Consider the following 11,035-nt stretch of genomic DNA (forward strand, 5'->3'; position numbering starts at 1 on the left):
CTGCAGGGCTCGCATGGGAGGGTTTCCCACTGGGTTGTTGTGCTTGCAGTCGCGTGTCTGCCTTCAGGCCCCCCCACAACCTGTGAATGGGGCCACACACCTCTGCTCAGTGCCCCTGCCAACAAGGCCAGCGGAAAGCAAGCAGGGCGATCCCCACCCTCCACCCTGCGGGACCGGCTGGTAGGCGGCAAACGGGTCTCCGTAGCTTTGACTGTTGGGTCTGCTGGAGGGAAAACAGAGCCCTGGAGATACCCGCGGCCTTTGGGGTCTGCCGGATCGGCTCCCTTGGGCTCCTGGGCTCCTTTCTCCCCAACCAGCCTATGCAACAAGGCAATGCCCACAGGTCTGCTCTTTTTCTGTGACTGGAGTTGCTGCTTTCTAAACATTGCTGATCACAGGCAGGAGACATATTTGTGGATACTACCTCTATGTAAGAGTAGCCAACCTCTAGGGGAGACCTGGAGATGTCCCAGAATTACAGTGGACCTCCAGGTGACAGAGATCAATTCCTAGAGAAAATGACTACTTTGGACGGTGGGCTCCCCACCCCAAACCCTGCCTTTCTCAGATTGCACCCCCAAATCTCCATGAATTTTCTGACTCAGAGTTGGAAACCTTCATTTGGCAACTCCTGCTCCGCCCTTCCCTCTCGGCTACTCCATGTGTTGCTCTCAGGCTTTCTGTTCCGCCTCACTCCCATTGGCATCAGCCAGGTTGGTGAATCGCTGGCTGGCTGCTGGGGAGAAAAGAACCCAGGAAGATACCTGATCCTGGGTTAGATGGAATGCTTCAGTGGGAAAGTTCTGCTTTTTTTTACAGGGGAAGGTATTCCACAGCCTCCCCAACAATATTTGGAGTCCACCCTGTTCTTGACATACTTTTGTCACTGTTCTAAAAATAGACCATGACAGAAAGGCTGAAAGGTGAAATCAAACATTTTACAATCATTTGTGCATAGGAATTTGTTCATAGTTTTTTTTAGTCCAGCCCTCCAACAGTCTGAGGGACAGTGAACTGGCCCCCTGTTTAAAAAGTTTGGGGACCCCTGCTCTATGGGCAAGCGTGGTTTCCATTTTTCCCTGTGGGCTGTGACACATTCTCTGTGGGCAATGATGCAATATCTGTGGGCAGTTGCTGTCCTCATAGTATGTCCACTCTCCCTGGTTTTGGGAAGGTGACACCCTTTGTACACACTCCCTATAGTAATCCCGCTTTGGGTCAGATGTGGAGGGTCAAAACTATTTGTTGATTAGTGGCAGGTGGTAGCTGTGTTGGTCTGCAGTACAGCAGCCAGATTTGAGTACAGGTCCATCTTGGATATCAACTAGGTTTTTTTGGAGATCAGCTGTCCAGAGTCAAAACTCACTTTGGCGACTCTTGAAGGGAGTTTTGACACCAGAAAGCTTGTACCCAAACAACCTTGTCAGTCTCTCGGTGCTATTGACCTTGAATTTAGATTGAGATTGGGAACACTGGGAGAAATTAGGATGTTGTGGGTTTTCTGGGTTGTATGGCCGTGTGCCAGTAGCATTTATGCTGCTGACCAATGGCTTGTTTTTAATTTTGTGGTTTTTGTCCGTAAGCTGCCTTGAGCAAGACTCTGAAAAGGTGATGTAGAAATATTCCAAATGAAGAAAGGAGAATGTCTTAAGATCATAACAACATAAAAAAATCTGTCCCCCCTTCTTTACTCTGTAACATCTGGCCTGATAAAAAGTTGGAGGGAAATGGAGTACTTTCACACTGTTATGTGTCATTGGGTTGGTAGAATGGTTCTAATGAAAGTATTATATAGATTGGGTGTTTCATTTAAATTGCCAGTGCTGTCGTTTTCAAGGCCTAACCTCTTTCCCCTGGTTTCTTGCAGTCGTGTGTTTGTTTTGTGGATGCTTGCACCTTCTGGGCTATGTATTGTTGAAGGCTGGAATCAACTGACTGTTGTGGGTTTTCTGGGCTGCGTGGCTGTGGTCTTTGCTCTTAATGTTTCACCCGAATGTATAGCTGGCATCTTTGGAGGGATGTCATGATGTTACGGAGAGAAACATATCTTACCATGACATGTCTGGTAAGCCATAGATGTGCAAAAAACATTTGGAGCAAAAACTACCAGACCATGCCCCGCCCCTGAGTCTGGAAAACCCATAACAACCACCTTCTGGGCTGTTAAATTAGTTGGGGGAGAATTATCTGGCTTGCTCCGCAACTGAACTGAGCATGAAGCAAGGAGACTGGAATGTTCTCAGTGGTGGGATCTAGCAGGTTCTCGCAGGTTCCCGAGAGTAGGTTACTAATTATTTGTGTGTGCCGAGAGGGGGTTACTAATTGGTGATTTTGCCACGTGATTTTTGCCTTAGTTACGCCCCTCCTCTCAGCAGTAGCGCGTAGAACTTGAAGCAGTCTAGCAGGAGGTGCACCGGCGTGCGTGGTAGCCTGCGCCTGCGTGCATTCGTTTCCCGCCCAAGGACCGGCGTAGCGGCTGCGTCCTTGCCACAGCCCCGCCCAGGAATGCCCCGCCCCAGGAATGCCTGGCCACGCCCCCGTCGTGCCCTGCCCAGCCCCATTGGCCCAGCCCCACCACCATGGGAAACTGTTACTAAAATTTTTGGATCCCACCACTGAATGTTCTGCTATGTGTTTCCTGGTTTTGGTGGCTGGAAAAGGTTGCAGGGTGAGCATTAGGATATTCAGGCCACCTCTGTTTTCACCTGTAACATTGTAAAGTACATCTTCAGTAGAGAAGCTGTAGTCTCCTGCCAGTGAACTGGGACAGAGAGGGAAAGCTTTTGAGCTGGAGTATAATTGGACAGACCACTGCCTTGGAGAGCGGGTAGTCAGGCTATACAATGTTAGTGGGAAATGGCTGGCAGGTTTTGCAGCCTGACACGACTTCAGCCTAGAATTTTATGGTAGAGGTTACTTTGTGGCCCTTTTCAGCCCTTGAACATGAGGTATGAATCTGGTGTATTCCAGTAAGCAAAGTGTTGTAAGTGGACCCCTGAGATCCGAGTTCGAATTCCTAATCAGCCCTGCAGTTCACTGGATCAGTAGGTGACTCCTAAGGTATTGTTTCTTTTAGGGCTGCCATTTAAAAAATGGCGGAGCCTTGTACACGTTCTCCTGATCTCCTTGTTAAAAAGATCTCATACAATAAAACACCTTGCAGAATCAAATCCAATAGCCATGGGAGCTGATAGGGCCCGTATACAGGTCAAGCAGAGAATTTTTGATATTGAGAGACAAACAGATCTCCTAAAAACACCTAAGTACATTGCACCGGAACACCTAAGATGGCAAGTAACAACAGCACCCTATCTGTTTTTCCTTGAAAACAGCAACACAAGAAGAGCTTTCTCATTGGCCAGATGTGATTCTCTTCCCTCCTCGCTGTTAGAGGGGAAATACAAGAAAATCCCTTATGAAAAGAGGCTCTGCCCCTGCCCTCTAGGTGAAATAGATACATTAGAACACATGTTATTTAGATGTCCCACTTTTGAAAAGCCCCGAAAGGAAATCCTCAGCCCAGCCATGACAGGTCTAATAGGCCTAAACTACAAAGATGTCCTGGCCTACATATTGACAGGTAGGGACCAGAAAATTACACCGTTTTTATTCTTAAATCTACAAACACAATAAGAGACATCTGCCAGTTGAATAGTTTAGGGAAGGAAAGACTGAAGAAACTGTGATCCTTAGAAGATATGGTCGGAGGCCGGAGTTTTCTAGTAATGTCACTATAGGTTTTAGCAAGACTGCACAGGCACTTTACAAGTGTAGTTATATTACCTTTTTAATCTTTTGACATAATCAAATGTATTTTATCTACTACTTGCTTTTTCGCGAGTTGACCTTTTAGTAAACGGTCACCGACTGTGTATAAGTGCACTTCTCAGTTTGTGTTATTATGTGCTGGTCTTTGACTGCAATAAAGAATTTGATTTGAATCAAATTTTGAGCTTGTGCGTTGTGCTTTCACCTGGCCTCTGAATATTTATTTATGCTTTTACACCACTTGTCTCCTACCCTTGGGAACTCAAAGTGGCCTATAAAATAAATGCAAAATTACACTTTAATCTAACAGACAAATGAAGACACTGCAGCGTAATGCTTTAGTATGCAGGACTGGTTCAGGCTTCACTAGTTTGACTGATTTAAGGGTCATGGGTGATAAGTTGTGGGCTAAAACCAGAGGTGGGATCCAGCAGGTTCTCACAGGTTCCCGAGATTAGGTTACTAAATATTTGTGTGTGCCGAGAGGGGGTTACTAATTGGTGATTTTGCCACGTGATCTTTGCCTTAGTTACGCCTCTACTCTCAGCAGTAGTGCGCAGAACTTTAAGCAGTCTAGTAGGAGGGGCACCGGCGTGCTTGGCAGCCTGCGCCTGCGTGCATTCGTTTCCCACCCAAGGACCGGCGCAGTGGCTGTGTCCTTGCCACAGCCCTGCCCAGGAATGCCCTGCCCCCAGAATGCCTGGCCACGCCCCCGTCTTGCCCCACCCAGCCCCACTGGCGCTATGCCGCAGTTTGAATCCCACCACCATGGGAACCTGTTACTAAAATTTTTGGATTTCACCACTGGCTAAAACCCCTTTGGCTTGTGTCAGATCTCGAGCTGTTACTCAGACTAAATACCTGTAACCTGCAACAGACCAAAGAGGAACAGAAGTTCATGTCTTCACCTTTCTTCTTTTTAGCCAGCCCCTCCCTTCCCCTATTGTGGTATTCTGCCTCTTCTATGAGTTTCTGACAAAATACACATTTGAATGCGGGGTGGGAACTCCCCTTTTATTTTGGAATTTGGGGATATTATGAGAGTCCAGCGGGAATATAAATTTCTGAACAACTTGTGCTTTTAACAGAAGATAAAAAAAGCCAGAAGATAAAAATAGAGAAACCACCAAAACATTGAGAGGAAAAACTACCAGACCACAGTCACAGCCCGGAAAACCCACAACAGCCCGAAAAGTGAAGTCCTGTTTTGCTGCTGAGGATATCTCCTGTTCATTTCTGTTCTGGAAATGTATGGAAAGTGTTTTTGTCTTTCTCACTATAGATGGGCTCCAGATCACTGGGTTGTCCCAAAGACAAAAACAAGGCCTTTCATGAGGGCACCTTTGGATTCAGCCCATTGTTTCAAAGGATATGTGCTGAATTTCTGGGAAGAGATTCCAATAATAGGGAACTCTTAGCCCACCTCTGGAATAGCATCTGGAAACAGTTCAAGAGCTAAATGACAGAGATATGCAGCAACCCAGCTAGGGGTGAAGAAGAAGAAGAAGAAGAAGAAGAAGAAGAAGAAGAAGAAGAAGAAGAAGAAGAAGAAGAAGAAGAAGAAGAAGAAGAAGAAGAAGAAGAAGGAGAAGGAGGAGGAGGAGGAGCAGGAGCAGGAGCAGGAGCAGGAGCAGGAGCAGGAGCAGGAGCAGGAGCAGGAGGAGGAGTTTGGATTTATATCCCCCTTTTCTCTCCTGCAGGAGACTCAAAGGGGCTTACAATCTCCTTGCCCTTCCCCCCTCACAACAAACACCCTGTGAGGTAGGTGGGGCTGAGAGAGCTCCGAGAAGCTGTGACTAGCCCAAGGTCACCCAGCTGGCGTGTGTGGGAGTGTACAGGCTAATCTGAATTCCCCAGATAAGCCTCCACAGCTCAGGTGGCAGAGCTGGGAATCAAACTCCAGATTATATACACAAGCTCTTAACCTCCTACGCCACTGCTGCTCCTCAGTTAGGGGTAAAGGCTCATAAGGATAAGCTGTTCGTGAAAGCTTTAACTATGCTTCAATACTGTTATGTTCACACACAAGAGTATAAGTTCAGCTTTTCTCGGCGTTGTACACCCTTGAGAGCTTGTCTTAAAAGCGCTAATACCAAGCAATGAGAACCAGTGTGCTTTGCCAGTTCTGTTCCCATAGTCAGATCTTCCAAGAACCCCACACATATTTAGACGAGACTACAAGACAGTGCTTATTTTCCAAGGCAGCGCCAATAACAACCATTTGGTGTCAACACTACAGAGAGCAACAAGAGAGCAGCAAACTAGTCTGGGGAAGCTTTGCTTGATTTATAAGTTGGCGCTTCTTTGACTGTGCTCGCTCAGACCACTTGAAGTGGATTCTGAAAGGTACCCAAATATTCTTCAAATAAATCCTTAAACAAGCATCCCAGTACTGGTTTTCTCAACCTCCTTCACATCTCAAGGATAGAAAGATATTTCAAAGCAACTCATAAGAACATAAGAACTAGCCTGCTGGATCAGACCAGAGTCCATCTAGTCCAGCACTCTGCTACTCGCAGTGGCCCACCAGGTGCCTTTGGGAGCTCACATGCAGGATGTGAAAGCAATGGCCTGCTGCTGCTGCTGCTGCTCCCGAGCACCTGGTCTGCTAAGGCATTTGCAATCTCAGATCAAGGAGGATCAAGATTGGTAGCCATAGATCGACTTCTCCTCCATAAATCTCCATGCTCTGGAAGATCTGGGTTCAAATCTCCATTCTCTTATGAAGCTCTATAGTGATTTCAGGCAAGTCACTCTTCCTCAGTTTTGTTGTAAGGACATGCTGGAAGAGGGGATAAGTTCTTTGAGGAAGAGCAGGATAAAAACACACATGATAGATCAATTTACCCACCAGTTAATGTGACTAGAAATCTCAGACAGAGTTGAAGTCAGTGGGTTTAGAAATGTGCTAACTCTGCTTCGGAGATTCTTGTGAGGTGCCCTGAGTTTTATAACACAGGAAGCAAGAATCTAATCTCCCTATTGGTCATAATTTTGAAGCCTCTGTCATGTTCTTCCTTAGTAGTCTTCTCAAGACCGTTTGTTCCTGCCTGGATGTAATATCATTTGAAAGGAAACATGTTTACGGTGAAGCTGTCTCTCACGCACCCTATCCTCACACACACCCTACAACAGCAAACTCTGTGAGGGAGCTGGTGTTCCTTATCAGCAAGCAACACACAAGCCAAGACTGAGGAAGGGAAAGTAAGTTTTATTGAAAGGATATTGTGGCTAAGAGCTGCTGGGGGAGGGGGTTGTTCTTTATATAAAAGAGTGGCCTTTGAACAGAAATAAAGGCAGAAAAATCATATTTGTGACTTTTGCAGAGTAGTTATCCCATACACACAATGCCTAATAGGCATGACTTTGCGTCGATGAGGCACTTGCTGTGTTTTGCTGAGAGCCCAAAAAGGCTGTTTTGTCACAAGTGCAAACAAGGCAGGGGAACAAAACTTAACCTCATAACACAAGAATGAAGTACCCAAAAGGTCAAGAAAAATGCACACAGGGCTCCAAATTATATATATATAAAAATAGCATATTTATTTATTACAGATTAAAATAATCAAAATATGTTAAGGGTCCATAATAGCCTACATTATATTGTATTGCACGTAAATCATCCAAATGGGTCCCACACAGAGGTGGGATCCAACCAGTTCTCACCACTTCTCTAGAAGTGGTTACTAATTTTTTCTGAGTGCCGAGAAGGGGTTACTAAAGCAACCTCCCTGCCCAATAGGGACTGGAGGTGCGTGTGTGCGGCGGCGCCACTGTTTGAATCCCACCACCATTGGAACCTGTTATTAAAATTTTTGGATCCCACCACTGGTCCCACAAAACCATTTTTCACCTTTGAGAACGAGAAGTCTTGCATGCTTTTTTCTGGACCTTTCAGGTATTTAATTCTGTTTTATCACAAGAACAAGATGTGATTGTGGAAATGATAGGGAATATCTCCTGAAGCTGGGGAAAGTCAGCGTACCAAATCACAACCCAAGCTTGTGACAAAAAAGTCACCTAATCAGGTGGCACGTTTTAAGTGCAAAGTGAAATCAAAGCTCTGTCCAAGAGATGAGGCTACAAACAGGGCCAGGTTTGTAACAGCAACGTCATTGTCGTGAAAGAAAAGCTGTATCATGTCATTTATTAAGATCCACCAACATAATGCAGCACAGTTATATTCTGAGATGTCTGAAACTCCAGTAGGATCCTCTATGGAGGGTATACATCCAAAGAGTTAGGATTGCCATCTCCAGGTTGGGAACTTCCTGGTGGTTTGGGGGTGGAGTCTGGGGAGAGGTCTCAACAGGATATGATGCCACAAAGGCCACCCTCCAAAGCAGCCATTTTCTCCAAGAGAGTTGATCTCCGTGGTCTGGAGATCAGTTATAATTCTGGAAAATTTCCAGGTCTTACCTGGAGATTGGTAACTCTATTGTGCATCATACCATGTCCTTTCAGATCTTCAGCTTTTGGGCAGAACTTCTGTCATTTGGGAGTTTATTCTTCAAATAGACTCGTTCTGAACTCTCTAGAATCTCGGCTAAGCAGAGTTAGATGTGGTTAGTGCTTGAATGGGAAACCACCAAAGAAGTTCAGGGTTGCTCCACAGAAGCAGGCAATGGCAAACTTATCTCTGAATGTCTATTGCTTTGAAAACCCTAAAAGGTCACCATAAGCCAGGGGTCTTCAAACTATGGCCCTCCAGATGTTCAGAGACTACAATTCCCATGAGCCCACCACTTGGCCATGCTGGCAGGGGCTGATGGGAATTGTAGTCCATGAACATCTGGAGGGCCATAGTTTGAAGACCTCTGCCATAAGCCAACTGTGACTTGATGGCCATTTTGTCCACCATCGGTGCTGAGAATTCTGCATTAGAGCCTCTAGTCTAGCTCCATTGTGCAAAGGATATGATTTCTCTGTGGGCTGGAAAATAACATCTGAGAAGTACAAAGTTGTCTTGTCAAATGGGGAACTCTTCTGACTATTGATAGTTAGTAAGCAAGTAAGTAAGTAAATAAATAAATACACCTCAAGGGGTAATCTTAGGCTCATTCCGCACATGCAGAATAATGCACTTTCAAACTGCTTTCAGTGCTCTTTGAAGCTGTGCGGAATAGCAAAATCCACTTGCAAACAGTTGTGAAAGTGATTTGAAAACGCATTATTTTGCATGGTCGAAAGGTGCCTTAGTCTCCTACAGGCCAAGGGAGCAGTAACACATGGTGCTCAGAGATAGCAAAACCTCCCTCTCTGCAGAAGATTTTCAGTGTGGTTTTTTGGGGGAGGGGATTAGGGTTAGGACATAGTCAACATCAGCATTTGTTTAAGAGCAGACAGAGTCTGTGTGGAGGTCCAAGTGAGTAAATGGCGATGGAAAATTCCCTCAAGTTGCAACCAACTTACAGTGACCACATAAGGTTCTCAGGTCAAGAGCTGAACAGAGGCTCAGTTTAGCAGGCCTGGACTTCCTTGGTGGTCCCCCATCCAACTACTGACCAGGGCCAATCATGCTTAGCTTCTGTGATCTGATTCAATTGGGCTAGCCTGAGCCACCCAGGTTGGGCCTTCATCATGTAAATCAGGGGCGTAACGAGGCAGCCCTGGGCAAACTGTAGCCCTGGGCCCCGCCGTGGGCAGCCACTCCACCACGACCATTTTTTTTGCACCAGGATATTGGTGCCTGCAGGGGGTGCATTTTTAGACATATCAGCACCACAATTTCAGCATATCATCAGACGACTTTCCTTATGCTACTCCCCAGGTTTGGTTCAAGGAGTCCAAAGTTATGGACTCCCAAAGGGGGTGCCCCTATCCCCATTGTTTCCCATGGGAGCTAATAGGAGATGGGGGCTACAGTTTTGAGGGTCCATAACTTTGGCCCCCCTGCACCAAACCTGGGGGGTATCATCAGGGCAGTCTCTTGATGAGACCCTGAAAGTTTTGAGACTGTGCCTTCAGAAATGTACCCCCCCCCCCCCCCCCGCAGCCTGCAACCCCCATGGACAGCAATACAGAAAACTCAATGCAGAACAAAGATTCTTGGGCAAATATCTGGGATGTTCCTGCAGGGGGCGCATTTGTTGATGTATCGGCACCAACATTTTAGGGTATCATCTGGAAACTGTCCTTATGTTACCCCCAAAGTTTGGTGCAGTTTGGTTTAGGGGGTCCAAAGTTATGGACCCTCAAAGGGGGTGTCCCGTCCCCCATTCTTTGCTAAGGAGATGGGGGCTACCCTTTGAGGGTCCATAACTTTGGACCCCCTAAACTAAACTGCACCAAACTAGGGGGGTGCCAATACATCCAAAAATGAACCCCCTGCAGGAACATCCTAGAAATTTGCCCAAGAATCTTTGTTCTGCATTGAGTTTTCTGCATTGCTGTCAATGGGGGTTGCAAGCTGTGGGGGGCACATTTCTGAAGGCACAGTCTCAAAACTTTCAGGGTCTCATCAGGAGACTGCCCTAATGATACCCCCCAAGTTTGGTGCAGTTTGGTTCGGGGGGGCCAAAGTTATGGACCCTCAAAACTGTAGCCCCCATCCCCTATTAGCTCCCATTGGAAACAATGGGGATAGGGGCACCCCCTTTGGGAGTCCATAACTTTGGACTCCCTGAACCAAACCTCACCAAACCTGGGGGGTAGCATAAGGGCAGTCTCCTGATGATACGCTGAAATTTTGGTGCCGCTAGCCTAAAAGCTGCGCCCCCTGCAGGCCAAAAATGGAAAACCACTAAAATACCCAAAAACGAACCCAGCATTTTGATGCCCCCCACAAGGTGATGCCCTGGGCAGCTGCCCACCTTGCCCAATGGGCATTACGCCAGTGATGTAAATACTACCCTACTATTCAGATCGTAGGGAGAAACAGCACCTCGTAGTGTGTTTTCCCGTTGCACATCGAGCAGAGCGCACAGAGGCGGAACACAGTGAAAGCTTATCTGCGCATGCGCCCGTGTGTGTGAGCTTGTGAGTGAACTTTGATGCAAAAGAAAGTCAGAGTTGTTTGTAGTTTCTAATCTAATAAAAAGAGTATTTATTAGTGAACGCCATTCTGGGTAGAAAGGGAGAAAGATAGGTTCACTAATCTATTCTGTTCTAGCTGGATGGATGGAGGTGGGTGCACGGAGCACCCATCCTCCCTCTAGGCATAGTGAAAGTAGATGGAGAAGTCTGAGAAGAAGGCAGAAAGAAGGTAGGAAGTCCCTGAGAGTAGCAATCTAACATCAAAGGATAGAGCCAGCATGATAAAGGTGTC

This window comes from Sphaerodactylus townsendi, linkage group LG05 (genome assembly GCF_021028975.2).
Source record: "Sphaerodactylus townsendi isolate TG3544 linkage group LG05, MPM_Stown_v2.3, whole genome shotgun sequence".
NCBI lineage: Eukaryota > Metazoa > Chordata > Lepidosauria > Squamata > Sphaerodactylidae > Sphaerodactylus > Sphaerodactylus townsendi.